This window comes from Panthera pardus, unplaced genomic scaffold (assembly GCF_024362965.1).
Source record: "Panthera pardus isolate Hobbes unplaced genomic scaffold, ASM2436296v1 HiC_scaffold_12, whole genome shotgun sequence".
NCBI lineage: Eukaryota > Metazoa > Chordata > Mammalia > Carnivora > Felidae > Panthera > Panthera pardus.
Genome location: NW_026526677.1, coordinates 60,712,902 through 60,730,051, shown reverse-complemented (window position 1 = coordinate 60,730,051; position 17,150 = coordinate 60,712,902). Strand labels below are relative to the sequence as shown.

At 39.0% G+C, this 17,150-nt stretch overlaps 1 protein-coding gene and 1 pseudogene across 2 annotated transcripts in view; one reads left to right on the top strand and one right to left on the bottom strand.

Moving 5' to 3' along the window:
* PAK1 (p21 (RAC1) activated kinase 1) overlaps positions 1-17,150 on the top strand; it is a 154,683-nt gene that overhangs the window by 48,139 nt on the left and 89,394 nt on the right. The window lies entirely within an intron of this gene.
* On the bottom strand, positions 2,538-3,650 carry LOC128776253 (tigger transposable element-derived protein 1-like; annotated as a pseudogene).

The following is a 17,150-nucleotide window of genomic DNA, read 5'->3' as shown; positions in this document are numbered from 1 at the left end:
GCATTCCCACCAGCAGTGCAAAAGAGATCCTCTTTCTCTGCATCCTTGCCAACATCTGTTGTTGCCTGAGTTGTTAATGTTAGCCATTCTGACAGGTGTGAGGTGGTATCTCATCGTGGTTTTGATTCGTATTTCCCTGATGTGGAGTGATGTTGAGCATCTTTTCATGTGTCGGGTGGCCATCTGGATGTCTTCTTTGGAGAAGTGTCTATGGATGTCTTTTGCCCATTTCTTCACTGGATTCTTTGTATTTTGGGGGTTGAGTTTGATAAGTTCTTTATAGATTTTGGATACTAACCCTTTATCTGATATGTCGTTTGCAAATATCTTCTCCCATTCCGTCGGTTGCCTTTTACTTTTGCTGATTGTTTCCTTTGCAGTGCAGAAGCTTTTTATTTTGATGAGGTCCCACTATTTCATTTTTCTTTTGTTTCCCTTGCCTCTGGAGATGTGTTGAGTAAGAAGTTGCTGCGGCCCAGGTCAAAGAAGTTTTTGCCTGCTTTCTCCTCAAGGATTTTGATGGCTTCCTGTCTTACATTTAAGTCTTTCACCCATTTTGAGTTTATTTTTGTGAATGGTGTAAGAAAGTGGTCCAGGTTCATTCTTCTGCATGTCACTGTCCAGTTTTCCCAGCACCACTTGCTGAAGAGACTGTCTTTATTCCATTGGATATTCTTTCCTGCTTTGTCAAAGATTAGTTGGCCATACATTTGTGGGTCCATTTCTGGGTTCTCTATTCCGTTCCATTGATCTGAGTGTCTGTTTTTGTGCCGTGTTTTCATTTATTTTAAGTATATATTTAGGAGTGGAATTGCTTGTTCATATGGTAACTGTTTTTATCCTTTTGAGGAACTTATAGACTTTTTGCAAAAGAACTGCACCATTTTACATTCCCCACAGCATTATATGATGGCTTTTATTTCTCCACATCCGCACCAACACTTGTTATTATCTTTTTTTTAATGTTTATTTATTTTGAGAGAGAGATAGACAGAGAGAAAGCGAGTGAGCAGGGGACGGGCAGAGAGAGAGAGAGGGAGGGAGAGAATTCCAAGCAGCCTCTGTACTGTTAGCACAGAGTTCAACTCAGGGCTCAATCTCACAAACTCTGAGATCATGACCTGAGCTGAAATCAATAAAGTCACTCAACTGGCTGAGCCACCTAGGCACCCCGTCTCTCTTTTTTATTATAGTCATCCTAGCGGGTGTGAAATCTAATTATGATTTTGATTTGAATATCCCTAATGACTAATAATGTTGAGCAACTTTTCATGTGCTTATTGGCCATTTGTATATTTTTGGACAAATTTTTATTCAGATCCTTTGTCCATTTTTAAATTGGGGTGTCTTTTTACTATTGTAGACTTACCTTGGAAGGCAGCTATGCTCACCATGATACCACCAATGCTATTGTAGGCATACCTTGGAGATACTGTGGGTTTGGTCCCAGACCACTGCAATAACATGAACGTTACAATAAAGTGAGCCAAATGAATCTCTTTATTTCACAGTGCATATAAAAGTTATGTTTATGGGGCACTTGGGTGGCTCAGTCGGTTTAGCATCCGACTTCGGCTTAGGTCATGAGCTTGTAGTTCTTGAGTTCAAGACCTGCATCGGGTGCTGCGGTGACAGCTCAGAGCCTGGAACCTGCTTCAGATTCTGTGTCTCCCTCTCTCTTTGTTCCTCCGTTGCTCGTGCTCTCTCTCTCTCTCTCTCTCAAAAATAAATAAAGATTTAAAAAAATTAAAAAAAATATGTTTACATTATACTGTAGTCTATTAAGTGTGCAATAGCATTATGTCTAAAAAAGCAATGTATGTACCTTAATTAAAATACTTTATTACTGGGGCACCTGAATGGCTCATTTGGTTAAGCATCCAACTCTTGATCTCACCCAGGTCTTGATGTCAGGGGTGTGAGTTCAAGCCCCACGTTGGGTTCCATGTTGGGCTCCACGCTGGGTGTGGAGCCTATTTAAAAGAAAAAAATACTTTATTACTAAAAATGTGTACCATCATTTGAGCTTTTAGTGAGTTGTAATCTTTGTGCTGGTGGAGGGTCTTGCCTCCCTGTTGATGGCTGCTGACTGATCAGGGTGATGGTTGCTGAAGGTTAGGGTGGCTGTGGCAATTTCTTAACATAAGACAATGATAAAGTTTGCTGTGTTGATTGGCCCTTCTTTCATGAACGATTTTTCTGTGGGATGAGGTGCTGTTTGCTAGCATTTTACCGTTGGTAGAATTTCTTTCAAAATTGGAGTCCATCCTCTAAAACCCTGCTGCTGCTTAATCCATTTAGTTTATGTAATATTCTAAATCCTTTCTGTCATTTCAAGAGTCTTCACAGCATCTTCACCAGGAGTAGATGCCATCTCAAGAAATACTTCCTTTGCTCATCCGTAAGAAGCCACTCCTCGTTTGTTCAAGTTTTATCATGAGATTGTAGCAATAAGTACAGATGTGGTGGAAAGAGCAAGAGAACTAGAGTTACAGGTGGAGCCTTAAGATCTGATTCACTAGAATGGTGAATCCTTTCTAGTGGTTTTCAGGGTTTCTTTGCCCAGATTTATCACAAGAATCAGTATCTATAGTAGCCTTACAAAATGTATATCTTAAATAATAAGAATTGAAAGTCGAAATGACTCCTCGATATAGGTACTACAGAATGGGTATTGTATTAGTGGGCATGAAAACATTCATTTCATTGTATGTCTTCATCAGAACTCTTGAGTGACCAGGTGCGCTGTCAATGAGCAGTCATATTTTGAAAGCAATCCTTTTTTTCTGAACAGTTGGTCTCAATAGTGGGCCTAAAATCCTCAGTAAACCATGTTGTAAACAGATGTGGTCTCATCCAGGTTTTGTTCCATTCATGGAGCACAGGCAGAATTGATTTAGCATGATTCTTCAAAGCCCTAGGATTTTCAGAATGGTAAGTGAGCACAGGCTTCAACTTAAAGTCACCAGCTACATCAGCCCCTAGCAAGAGAGTCAGCCTGTCCTTCGAAGTTTTGAAACCAAGCATTGACTTCTCCTCTCTAGCTATGGAAATCCTAGATGGCATCTTCCTCTAATAGAAGGCTGTGTTGTCTATATTGAAAATCTGTTGTTGAGTGTAGCCACCTTCATGAATTATCTTAGCTACATCTTCTGGGTAAGTTACTGTAACTTCCACACCAGCACTTCATGCTTCACCTAACACTTTTATATTATGGAGATAGCTATTCTCCTTAAATCTCATCAACCAATCTCTGCTAGCTTCAAACTTTATTCTGCAGCTTCCTCACCCCTCTTAGTCTTCATAGAATTGAAGAGAGTTAGGGCTTTTGTCTGGGTTAAGATTTTGCTTAAGGCATAGTTGTGGCTGATTCAATCTTCTGTCCAGACCAGTCAGACTTTCTCCATATCAGCAATAAGGCTGTTTCACTTTCTTATCATTTGCATGTTCACTGGAGTAGCACCTTTAATTTCTTTCAAGGACTTTTCTTTTGCATTCACACCTTTGCTAACTGTTTGGCACAAGAGGCTTAGCTTTTAGCCTACCTCAGCCTTCAACATGCCTTCCTTACTAAGCTTAGTCATTTCTAGCTTTTGATTTAGATTGACAGACATGCAACTTTCTCTTTCACTTGAATACTTAGAGGCCATTGTAGGCTTATTAGTTGACCTAATTTTAATACTGGGAGGCCCAAAGAGAGGGAGAGAGATGGGAGAACATTTGGTTGGTGGAGTGGTAAGAACACATGGAACATTTATCGATTAAGTTCTGCATCTTATATGGGTATGGTTTGTTGTACCTCACAGCAATGACAATAGTAACATGAAAGATCACTGGTCACAGATCATCAGAATAAATATAATAATAATGAAAAAGTTTGGAATTTTGTGAGAACTACCAAAATGTGGCACAGAGACACAAAGCAAGCAAATGCTGTTGGAAACATGGCACCAATAAACTTCCTTGGCACCGCATTGCCACAGATCTTCAATTTGTAAAAATTGTCCTCACAGGGTGTATGAAGTACAATAAAATGAGGTATGCTTGTATTGTAAGAGTTCTTTATGTAGTCTTACGGTCCCTTATCAGGTATATGATCTACAAATATTTTCTCCTGTGGATTTTCTTTTTGCTTTCTTGCTTTCACTTGCAGTACAAAAGGTTGTAATTTTGCTGTTGTCCAATTTATTTAGTTTTTCTTTTGTTGTTTGGGCTTTTGGTGCCATATATGAAAAATAATTGCCTAGTCCCAGGTCATGAATATCTATACTTAGGTTTTCTTCTAAGTGTTTTATAGTTTTAGCTCTTACATTTAGAGCTATGAATTACTTTTTGCATATGATATGAGGTAGTAGTCCAACTTCATACTTTTTCAGGTGGATAATCAGTTGTCCCAGCACCGCTTGTTGAAAAGACTGTTATTTTCTCATTAAATTATCTTGGCACTTTGTCAGAATCATTTGACCATAGATATAAGAGTTAATTCCTGGACTCCCAATTCTGTTTCATTGATCTACCTCTCTGTCTCTATGCCAGAATCACACTGTGTTCATTACAACTACTTTGTAGTAAGTTTTGAAATTGGGAAGTTTGAATCTTCCAGCTCTGTTCTTCTTTTTCAAGGTTGTACAAGTCTTACACTTCTTTTATTCTTTTTGATGCTATTGTAAATGTAATGAAAAAAAATTTTTTCAGCTTTTGGATTGTTCATTGCTCATGTATGGAGATATAGTTGATTTTTGTATTGATCTTATATCTTTTGTATTAGTCTTGTATCCTGCAACCTGGTTGCACTCGTTTATTAATTCTAATAGTTATGTGTGCATGTGTGTGTGTATGTGTGGACTCCTCAGGATTTTCTATATATAAGATCATGTGACCTCAAATAGAAATCATTGTACTTCTTCCTGTCTAATCTGGTTGCATTTATTTATTTATTTATTTACTTATTTATTTATTTTGTCTAATTGCTCTGGCTAGAACCTCTAATATAATGTTAAATAAAGGTGGCAAAAGCAGATATTCTTTTCTTGTCCTGATTTTGGGGAGAAAGCATTCAATTATTTACCAATTTAAGTATGATACTAGGTGTGGGTTTTGTTGTGGATGCGCTTTATCACATTAAGGAAGTTTCCTTCTATTATTGGTTTCTTGAATGTTTTATCATGAAAAGCTGTTAGATTTTGTCAAATGCTTTTTATATGTCAGTAGAGATGATCTTACACTTTCTGTTCTTTACTCTGTTAATATGGTGTATTGACTGATCTTTTTTGGACGTTAAACCAACCTTATGCACCCTGGATCACACTGTGTTTTATGAGAAGTATTTTTGGGGTACTAACTGGTTATCAAGCCTGTGGAAGTACACACATGACTAAGATGTTTTGGGGCCATTCACTATAGTTTTGGAGACAGAAAAACACGTAGGTTTAAAGTTGAAAACACAGGAATACGATAAAGACAGCATCTTGTGTTGATATGTGATGGACAGTTACCAGATGAACTCTACAGTGACCTTATTTTCAGGCCATTCAGTGACAGTAGGGTTGGCATAGTGAAACTCTTTTGTCCTCAGATACGTCCTTTCCCTTCTCCAGGTCTTAGATTCACTGTCTGTACATGGGAAAGTTGGACTTAGTGGTATGTAAGATTCCCTTTAGTTAAATAGCATGTTGTGAAATTACTTGCCTTCTGTGGGGCTTCCTTTACTTAGGTCCTTCTGAAAAGTTTGCTGTTTTGATAAATTCTAAGTGGCTGGGTAGTTAGGTGCCCCTTCTTATTCTGATTCTGAGTCGAGCAAAGATGCTTTGCTCCGTTTTAGTTGTCCTTAATCACACTCCCATCTCAGAGAGATTATTTCTTTTCATATTATTCCACATTCTGGTGAAAGGAGATAGCCCTTGAGAAGGGCCATTTCCTTTAGCAACACAAGCTCTGTGAGGGGCAAAGGCTTCTGGAGAGGGGGTTGGGAGTGTGTTTCAGGCTCACCTGTACATTTAACTAACTGTTAAAATTTGGCACATCAATTCATTCTATTCTTGTTTCCATTGCTCATCTGTCAAATTGAAAAAGGCGTACCACTATTATTACATAACCTTTCAGGGTAGTTATGAAGTGTAAATGATAGCCTAGATGCATTTAAAACTGTGTGTACACATTAGTTATTTGCAAAAGGTGGAGTTGCAAATAATATAGCAAAAATAATGTAAATAAAAACCAGTGTAAATATTAATGGTTAATATTAAACCAATGTAAATATTAATATTATTGTTGTAAATAATAATACAAATAATAGCAAAAAGTTACAAATAATATAGCAAAATGTAGCTAAACGATAGGTATGTTTTAAACCCCTACTGTTCATGACACTTTTGGTAGGTACTTTAAACATTATTTCTCCAGCACTTTAAAATTTTTTTTTTTTTTTAACATTTTATTTATTTTTGAGACAGGGAGAGACAGAGCATGAACAGGGGAGGGTCAGAGAGAGGGAGACACAGAATCTGAAACAGGCTCCAGGCTCTGAGCTGTCAGCACAGAGCCCGACGCGGGGCTCGAACTCCCGGACCGCGAGGTCATGACCTGAGCCGAAGTCGGCCGCTTAACTGACTGAGCCACCCAGGCGCCCCTCCAGCACTTTAAAATAAAAACATTATCGCCATTTGATAGGTGAGGAAATTCCAGTTCAAAAGGGTTAAATAATCAGGTCAAGGTGGCAGAGTCAGGAATCAAAACTGGATCTAATTCCAGAGTCCACATTCTATTATATGTTGCTGCGGTTGTCTCATTACTTTGATGTTCAGTTTGGTAACTTGCTCAAGATGGTGTTTTCTAGGCTTCTCTACTGAGAAGTTACTCTTTTCTCCTTCATAATTAAATAAGTATTTTGTAGGGAGGTACTATGAAACTATGTAAATATCCTTTTCTGTGCCAAGCTGTCTATATATTTATTTGTATCCATATGGACTCAATGGCTTCCTGTTTTATTCGGTAGGTAGTAAGCTATTGCTATTGTTATTTATTTTGATGCTCAAATTCTCCCTGATTTGGCCAGTAGGAGCCCCATTCAAGTTGGCTTCTGTCTACTTTTCACATGTCCCTGCCATTCTTTGACCACTCCTTTGCTTTCTGGCCCAAGAAAATATTCTAGGCTCATCTTGTGCATTCTCAGCCCTAGCCCTGGAATAAACCATTTCACCAAGGAGCCTTTCATTTCTTTTAGTGGTAAGTGGTATTTAGAACCCAAGATCTGGCTGCTAGGTATGCTTGTTTCTGTTGGGCTTATGCTGCTCCCAGGTCCTCACAATAGACATAGTGAGGAATTGAGGTTCTAACTCCCCATTACAGGCTCTCTCCACTGTATGGATGCTTTCCTTATCCTGTGTGGGCTTCAATACCCTAGACCAGGCTGCTCTGTCATGGAGATTTCTTCTTTTTTTTTCAGCTTGGGTTCTGAAATGCGTACCAGGTACCTTCACCCTCATATGGATACCCTCCTCACTATACTTAGATTCTTATATCCCACACCAGTCCATCTACCTGCTCTGTGCATGGATGCCCTTTTCACTTTGTTTGGGCTTCGGTTCTCCTTACCAGCCTGCTTCTCCTCCACCCCCCTCCCCAGTGCAGATTCTCCTCACCCTGTTTAGGCTCTGATCACGATGTTGGCTGCCCTCATCATTTTTTAACTGGGCTATTATAACACAGTAGCTTCCTAACAGTCTTACTGCTTTTAATCTTCCTGTATCTTTCACAGTTCTGCTAGAGTGATCTTTCTAAAATAGAAGTCAAATCATGCCACTGTTCTGTTTTAAAAATTTATAATAGTTCCCCTTGCCTGTAGAGTGAATTCCAAGTTCCTTAGACTGGCATGCAGGGCTCTCCAGAATCTGACCCAAATGTGCCTTTCCTGCCTCTTTTCTTTCTTTTTTTCCCCCTATTTTTTTTAATGTTTATTTGAGGGAGAGAGAGAGAGAGAGAGAGAGAGAGCAAGCAAGCAGGGGTGGGGCAGAGAGAGAGGGAGACACAGAATCTGAAGCAGGCTCCAGGCTCTTGAGCTGTCAGCACAGAGCCTGATGCAGGACTCGAACCCATGAACCGTGAGATCATGACCTGAGCTGAAGTCAGACACTTAATCAACTGAGTCACACAGGTGCCCCTCCTGCCTTGTTTCTTATTAACTCCTCTGTGCACCCTGCACTCCAGCCATGGTCATTGGCCATTCCTTATGTACCTATGCATGTACTCTTCTAAGTTTTTGCCTTTGTCTTCTCCTTTCCTTGGCTTAGCTAACTCTTTTCTTTGGTATATGACAAAATCCCTTTGGATGCTTGTTCAGGTTTCTGGTGTGGACTATCACAGCCTGAGTACAGTATAGTCAAGAGGGCATCTATAAAGGGAAGAGGTTGCCTGGTGAAGCCTCTCTGACCTCCATCCATAGTCAAAATCAATCCCTTCCCCCCCCCCCCCCCCCACTTCTGATGAAATACTTACTTCATTCTTCCTGTTTTCATGATTGACTTTTATCTGTTGCTCCTGATTCATTGGCTGTTCTTTGAATTCACCTAGCACATGGCATGTATCTAGTAGACTCTTAGGGAAAGTCGGTAGAACTTGTTGATGACTTCTGAGTTGTGAGTCTGTTGTTTTTCATCTGAAGTCTTTTTACAGGTCCTGCTGAGGTCCAAGAGGCTCAACTGCACGCAAGCGTTTGGGTTGTGGTACTGCTGGGTCAGATGCCTCCCTGTGTCAGAGCTCATTCTGAGAAAATTAAATATTCACACTGCTCTTTTTTTTTGTGCATTCCAAATATATCCTTAAAAAAAAATTCTCTACACTCTCATCCCAAATAAAAGACTTTCTGGCTACATGTATATGGGTATCTATGGCTGCAAATAATGGCAGCTACACAACTGTACCAAAAAAGCCTTCCCCAAACTGTATGAAGGACAGTGTAATGACAACATGTGTCTTTTAACAGCCTGTCTATCATTTAGTCTGTTTTTGGAGAGGCATTTAGGCTGAAGTGTCAGCAAAGGAAGGTTAAACTTTCTCAATGACTTACTAATCTGTATTGTTCGGGTGCAGGAAGGGAGAAAAGAAGTGTCACTGGTTAGGTTCCTTGCAGAATATGTGGGTGTCTAGGGAGGAAGAAAACGATAGGGGATTGTATTTTCATAGGTCTCACTGCCAACCCCACTTACTCTAGTTGTTGTCACTGTCTTCTCTTGTTCTACTTATACCCTCCTTTGGGCCTTTGTCCAGGCTTTCTTTTTTCCTTTTTCTTAATTAATTAATTAAATGAGAGAGAGAGAGAGAGAGAGATAGAGAGAGAGATGAGAGCGAGCAGGGGAGAGCAGCAGAGGGAGAGAGAATCTTAAGCAGGCTCTACCCTCAGCATGGAGCCCAAATGGAGGGCTTAATCCCATGACCCTGGGATCATGACCTGAGCCAAAAGAAGAGTCAGACACTGAACCAACTGAGCCACTCAGGTGCCCCCAGGCTTCTCTTTTCTAAGTTTGAACTGATTTCAAAGACTAGGCTTTTTTCCATGCTTTATAATCATGACAATGAATGGCAAAAAAAAAAAAAAAAAAAAAAAAAATTGTTTACTTTGACCTTTCCTGTCAGATTTTTAGTCTAGTTAAAATAATTTCAAAATTGAGGTCAAGGGGAACCTGGGTGGCTCAGTCGGTTGAGTGTCCGACTTTGGCTCAGGTCATGATCTTGTGGTTCATGGGTTCAAGGCTGGCATCAGCCTCTGTGCTGACACCTCAGAGCCTAGAGCTTGCTTCAGATTCTTTGTCTCCTTCTCTCTCTGCTCCTCCTGACTTTCTCTCTCTCTCTCTCTCTCTGTCTCTCAAAAACAAATAAACATTAAAAAAATTTTTTTTAAATTGAGGTCAAAACATTTTCTAACATACGTATTCAGTTTTTAGCTCTTACGGAGGCAGGGCACCACAGGGATTGCAGTCAAGCTTACCTACAAGGTACTTGTACTTACCTAAAAGGCTAACTTTTAGTTTGATTTTGTCTGAGAGACAATGTTCCATCTGCCTAGTGGTAATTGAAATTAAAGAAGAAGAAGGCTTTAGTTTCTCTACTGTTGGGGAAGCAGCATGAGAAGCTCTTTAGGATGTGATAGACCTGATTTCTAATTCCAGCTTTAGTATCTACTAGGTTTGCAGTCTTTGGCAAGTGTAAGTTCTCTGTGCCTTATTTTTCTTGTCTGTAAAATGAGGATAATAAAGCCAGTTTTTAGGAGCTGTAAGGATAAATGTGGTTCTTCTAGGCCAGACTCTGATTTTGACTTTGTCACTAACAATGGGAGTCATCACCTTAAGTATTGTCTCTGGCATAGTGTATCATTTCACGCATCTCAAGCCACTTTCCCATCATCTTATGTAATCTTCACAGTATGTTCAGGAAGGGAAAGATAGTGTGATTGTTCTCACTTGAAAAATGGGGAAACTGATGCTCAGAGAAGTGGCCTGTCCAAGGACCAGGACTTAAGAGTCTTAGTTTAGGACTACCTTTGTACACTGACCAGTTCTAGGAGAGAGCATTGTGGTAAAGATTGTCCTGAACTGAAAGTCAAGAACACCCTGATTAATGTCTTTGCTAGGAGAATTTGGGAATATCATCTCAGTTTCTATTTAAAAGCAAATATGCTAACTCTTCTGCCTAACTCGTGTTGGCTTGTTCATTCGGCAATTACCAAGCCTTTACTGTGCTGTACATTGTGGTAGGCCTGCCCTTCCCTCAAGCTGCTCACACTTCACCGTGGAGAACAGATAATCTGTATCAGTGAGAAGAGCTATAGCAAATGTGTGTGTGTGGTGGGGGGGTGGGACCGGCATTGGTAGTGCCAGTGGTCCGGGAGAGATGGCTTTGGGACTGGGCTTTGCTTGTGAGGAGAAATCTCACAGGATTTTATGTAAGAATTAAATTGGATAATGAGTATGACTGAGCTTTGTTTATTGTAATGAACTGCATAAATGTTAGAGACTGTCATATCTTATAGGAAGTACTTCTTTTCTAATACCTTACTAACTTAGTGGAACACCACAACAGGAGTCAAAGCTTAGTTAATGTGAGAAGAAAGATTTTAGTGGCAACAAAGATTGGAAGCTCATTTAAAAAAAAAAATCTGGGGGCACCTGGGTGGCTCAGTTGGTTAAGTGTCTGACTTTGGCTCGGGTCATGATCTCACGGCTTGTGGGTTTAGGCCTGCATCTGGCTCTGTGCTGACAGCTCAGAGCCTGGAGCCTGCTTCGGATTCTGTGTTCCTCTTTTGCTCTGCCCTTCCCTTGCTTATGCTCTGTCTGTCTCTCTCTCTCTCAAAAATAAATATACATTAAAAAAAATTTTTTTTAAATCTGTATCTAAAGTGTTTTGAGTCTATGATTTCTTAAAATGGGGATATGCCTATTAAAATGTCTTTTGCTTTGATGACACAATGGACCTTCAAACTGCTTTTGGGTTTGTAAAGAATTTGTTTAATAATCTTAATAATCTTAATCTTAATAATCTTTAATCTTTTTAAAAAAGCTACTTGTGTTGCTGCAGTTTTAAATATTTAAGAGCTATATCTAACAAGCATGTATCCTGGGGTCTAAATGGGAGCAGATTAAGACAGAGAGCAATTGTGTGGCTGGACCAAAAGATATGTGATACTTTTATTTTTTAGATTTGTTTTGATTCAGTAGATATAATTGTTAAGAACTTTGTATGTATGAGGCTTTGATTGGGTCCTGAGGAAACAAATGAATGAAACATTCTCTAACCAAAGGGACTTCTACTAGTCTGGCTGGAGATAGAAGATATCTGTGGTAAATTTTCATGAGGCACTCTAAGATCCTAAAGGATGAAGACCTACTCAAGCCTTGGGCAGGACCACAGCAGAGATGGCAAGTTTGGAGAGGTTAACACCTGAAGGTTAAAAGTTTGCCAGGAAACAAAGGGAGATAATGAGAGATAAGGCTGTTCCAATTAGAGATAACAGCATGAACAAAGGCATGGAGGCTTAGAGTAGTACCTGCTACTTAAAGCACTCAATAAATAAGAGATAAATTCCTTAGAATTCAATGCTGGGATATTGGAATTGATAAGACTTTGTTTTGTCCTTTTTTGGGGGAGATGGTAAGAGTATTTTTAGTTTGTTAGGGTTAGTGACAATGTGTAAGATGGAGTACTTTTTTTTAATTTGTATTTTTGCTCTACCACTTTTACAAAATTGGTGTATGATGGACGTAGAACATTATATTAGTTTCAGGTGTACAACGTAATGATTCAGTATTTGTATACGTTGTGAAATGTTCACCACATTGTTAACATCTGTCACCATAGTTACAATATTTTTCTTTCCTTTTTCTTGTGATGAGGACTTTTAATATTCACTCTCTTAGCAACTTTCAAATATGTAATACAGTATATTTTACCATAATCACCATGGTAAAATCACCATGTAATGTTGTACATTACATTCCCAAGACTTACTTATTTTATAGCTGGAAGTTTGTGCCTTTTGACTCCCCTCACCTGTTTCACCAACCCTTTCCCCTGCCCACCTGGCAACCACCAATCTGTTCTATGTGTTTATCTATGAGATTTTTTTTTTTTTTAGATTCCACATATAAGTGAGATCATACATATTTGTTTTTCTCTGACGTTTCACTTAGCATAATGTTGAGGTCTATCCATGTTGTTGCAAATGCTAAGATTTCATCTTTTTTATGGTTGAACAGTATTCTGTTGTATGTATAGATCACATTTTCTTTAACCATTCATCCATCAATTGATACTTAGATTGTTTCCATATCTTGGCTATTGTAAATAGTGCTTCATCATGCATATAAATTTTTAAATTCATGTTTCTTTGGATAAATACCAGAAGTGGAATTTCTAGACCATATAGTAGTTCTTTTTTTTTTTTTTTTTTTTTTAACATTTATTTATTTTTGAGACAGAGAGAGACAGAGCATGAACGGGGGAGGGGCAGAGAGAGAGGGAGACACAGAATCCGAAACAGGCTCCAGGCTCTGAGCTGTCAGCACAGAGCCTGACGCGGGGCTCAAACTCACGGACCGCGAGATCATGACCTGAGCCGAAGTCGGCCGCTTAACCGACTGAGCCACCCAGGCGCCCCGACCATATAGTAGTTCTATTTTGTTTTTTGTTTTGTTTTTTTTTTAACTTTAAAAAAATGTTTTATTTACAGGGGCACCTGGGTGGCTCAGTTGGTTAAGCCTCTGACTTCGGCTCAGGTCATGACCTCATGGTCTGTGGGTTTGAGCCCTGTGTCCGGCTCTGTGCTGATAGCTTGGAGCCTGGAACCGGCTTTGGATTATAAATAAATATAAAATAATTTTTTAAAAAATGTTTTATTTATCTTTGAGAGAGAGAGACAGAGCATAAGCAGGGAAGAGGCAGAGAGAGAGGGAGACACAGAATCCGAAGCAGACTCCAGGCTCCGAGCTGTCAGCGCAGAGCACGTCACGGGGTTTGAACCCACAAACTGCGAGATCGTGACCTGAGCCAAAGTTGGACACTTAACCGACTGAGCCACCCAGGCTCCCCTATTTTCAGTTTTTTGAAGAATATTCATTCACTATGTTTTCCATAGTGGCTGTACCAATTTACATGCCCACCAGCAATGGACAAGGGCTCCCTTTTCTCCACATCCCAGCAACGCTTGTTATATTTTATCTTTCTGGTAACAGCCATTCTAACAGGTGTGAGGTGATATCTCACTGTGATTTTGATTTGCATTTCCCTCACAATTAGGGATGATAGGCTGTATTTTTAAAAAACAATTTACATATGGGAAGAAAAAGTACAAGGAACAGATAACTGAAGTGAATAGGTATCATTTGTTTTTACTGCATAGCATTTGGTGTTCCCCAACTTATGAGTCTTCTTGGGGGCAAAGATGCTATCCCCTAAAAGTGCTAAAAATGTATCTTATCTTAGATAGTTGCTTTTCAAATTGCTCCGCTTCTAGAGCAGTGACCTAGCTTTCACCAAAACTGCACTTGGATTTAGGATTTAATGACATGAGAGAAAAAGTAATGGGGAACTAACTTTCTGTCTTTGGTGGCAGAAGCAGTAGCATCGGCCTGCAAGTTTGAGTCTCTGGCATTGAAGTGGCATTGATGCTGGTGGCTCTTCAACTGAGGTTGAATTCTCACACTGCCAGGAGTGGCAGAGCTACCCATTCTAGCATCTGATGATCAGAAGTAATGGTAGTCATTTCTACTGACCGGGTTGTCAGTGTGGCTTTGGGCTTTGTGTTGGATTTGATGTAGAGGCAATAGAAAAAGTGAAGTCAAGGCCGAATCTAAATTTTGGCTAACTAACTGAAAGAGTTGAGTTGCTATTTACTGAGAGGGGGATGACTGAAGCAGGAACAGATTTTGGATCTGTTAAGTCCCACTGTCAGTGACACAGCTTTGTCTTCTCTTATATTTAAAAATGCTTTGCTTCTAAGATGTAGGTCTCCTAATGTTTGCATCCCTTATGACTAGCACTGTGTCTGGCATGTAGAACATATTCAGTAAGTAGTGAATGAATGATGAGATTATTTGCTCTTTTCTTGAATTATCAGACTATTTACTATTGTCTAAACAGAGTGAATGCTTTTTCCTCCTTTGAGTCTTTGCTTTTGTGGTTTCCTCAGGGGAATTCTCTACCATTATCCCCAATCTCAATACCTCTATCTATAAAAATTCTGCTTCTTCAATATCCAGCCCAAATGCTATCTCCTCCATTGCTTCTTTCTTTTCTTGCAGTATTTTTGTAAGCTGTTATTTTTATTTTTAATTTTTTAAGTTTATTTATTTATTTTGAGAGAGAGAGGGAGAGAGAGCACATGAGTGGGGTAGGGGCAGAGAGAAGGAGAGAGAATTCCAAGTAGGCTCCATGGTGACATGGTGCTGAACCCAATACGGGGCTCAAACTTACCAACCATGAGATCATGGCTTGAGCCAAAATCAAGAGTCTACACTTAGCCGATTGAGCCACCCAGGCATTTCTATTTATTTTATACTGTACCTCATTTCATGGTACTTAATAGGCAACTGGCCTTGCCATCTAATTACAAGAAAGAATAGTATGTTCGATGACTACTTTATAAGCAAAGTCATCATTATTGCCTGACTTCCTCCTACATTTAACTGGTGATATGGGAAAATTGTAATTTTCAATCAGTAAATGCGTTGTTCTTAAAATTATTTGTGGTTGCAAAATAATCAAATAAAAACAATCTTTCTTTTTCCTATGGGCTGTATAATCACTATACATAAGCCATTAGGTTGAAACCTGTAGTGTCTAAAGAAAATTTGCTAATTATTACCAATCATTAGCCTTTATATAGTGTTACCGAGGGTCATAAACTCATATGTGTATACAAGCCAGGTAAGTGACCTAAAAGGGCCTGGTCAGGCCTAAGGTGATTACATGGATAAAACATTACTGGTCAGGGTCCATGACTCAGAAGAATAACTTATGAATTATTTACTTTGTGAACCAAAGGACTATATAAATGCAAGGAGTAATTGCACCTAAAACAAGTTAACTGCCAACTTATGTAAACTTGCGCAAATTATTTTTTATCTCTAAGATTTAATTTCTCTCTTTGAATGTACAGTTTTGGCTTTAAAGTCCCTTCTACCTCATTTGAGTCTGCTTTTTTATTTCTTTAGCTTATAGTTTCTTCCTTAATCGTAAGTTTGATTGGTTATTAGCCCTCAGTAATAAAGCTTCCTTCATTATTAACCCTCAGTAATAAATAGAATTCTGGCTTCTTACCAGTATGCCTCATTTTCATGAGTCTTATGTTTAATCAGAGGGAGCCAAGTTTAGCCAAGCTTCCTATAGTAGCACCCACCATTGAAAGAAGCACCTAGCTGGCTGGCTGGCTAGGAGTGAGCCAGCTAGCCAGCCTTCTATAACTGAATCAGCACCTGGTTTTTGAGAACTGAAATCTACAATAGAAAATGCCTAAATTTGATCTTTCCTGCTGAAAATGTTAGTGGGCCTGCTTTATATTATATGATAATGTTTTGTTGTTTCTTCTACCTTATCCAGTTTATTTTGTTTATTCAGTTTTCTAGTGTGGGACTTTTCATTTTATATATGCTTGCCTCCACTATTAGTGGTGATTAGTGGAGACATAGGCCATTTCTAAGTTGTCTTTAATCCCTGAAGCCTAGTATAGGCAAGGACACATGGTAGATGTTTGATAAATTTTTGAAGAGATAGAATACTTATTAGATTTACAGGTGATAAAGACTGGAAGGGAAAACTATTCTAGATGGCAGAGAGAGAGAGAGAGAGAGAGAGCGCGCAAGTGAGCAAGTGAGCTTGCAAAGATGGGTTGAAGCCAACAAGATGGAATTTAAGGAGGATGACAGAGAAGTTATACATTTTAAGTCTCAAAGAAATAGCAACATATGGGCAGGCTGGAGAAGACCTAGCATGATGCTATTCTTATAGAAATGGTGGTTTTGGCTGCCTGAGCTCAATGTCAGCAAAGACATTGCAGTGGCTAAAAACTAATGCAACTTCAGACTAAATTATTGGAGGTAAGTAGAGTTAAAGGAGGTGATAGTCCAACAATGTTCTGAAGGGGACAGACTGCACTTAGAGTATCATGTTTATGCATAGTGGAAGATGTCCTAGATCACCACTACTCAAAGTAGAGTCTGACCTGTTCTCAGTCTACGATGAGATAAGCATAAAAATTGAGAGTGTTTAGAAATTTTTATAGCCACTTGACAGAGTAATTTTATGTTTAATGAATCTACTAAAAAAGAAAATGAGCTTTGTCTTGTATGTCCTTTATATTGCTTGAAACTTTTACTTTTTATTTTATTTTAATACATTTTATTTTTAGATCAGTTTAAGGCTTACAGAAAAATTGATCAGAAAGTACAAAGAGCTCCTATGTACTCTCTTTCTACCACTCTCCCTTACACTTTGTCAGTGGTCAACATCTTGCAGTGTTGTGAATTAGGTACAATTGATGAACCAATATTGACACATTATTACTAACTAAAGTCCATAGTTTATATTAGGGTACACTCTTTGTGCTGTACAGTTTTGTGGGTTTTGACAAGTGCATAATGTCATGTATCCTATCCACCATTACA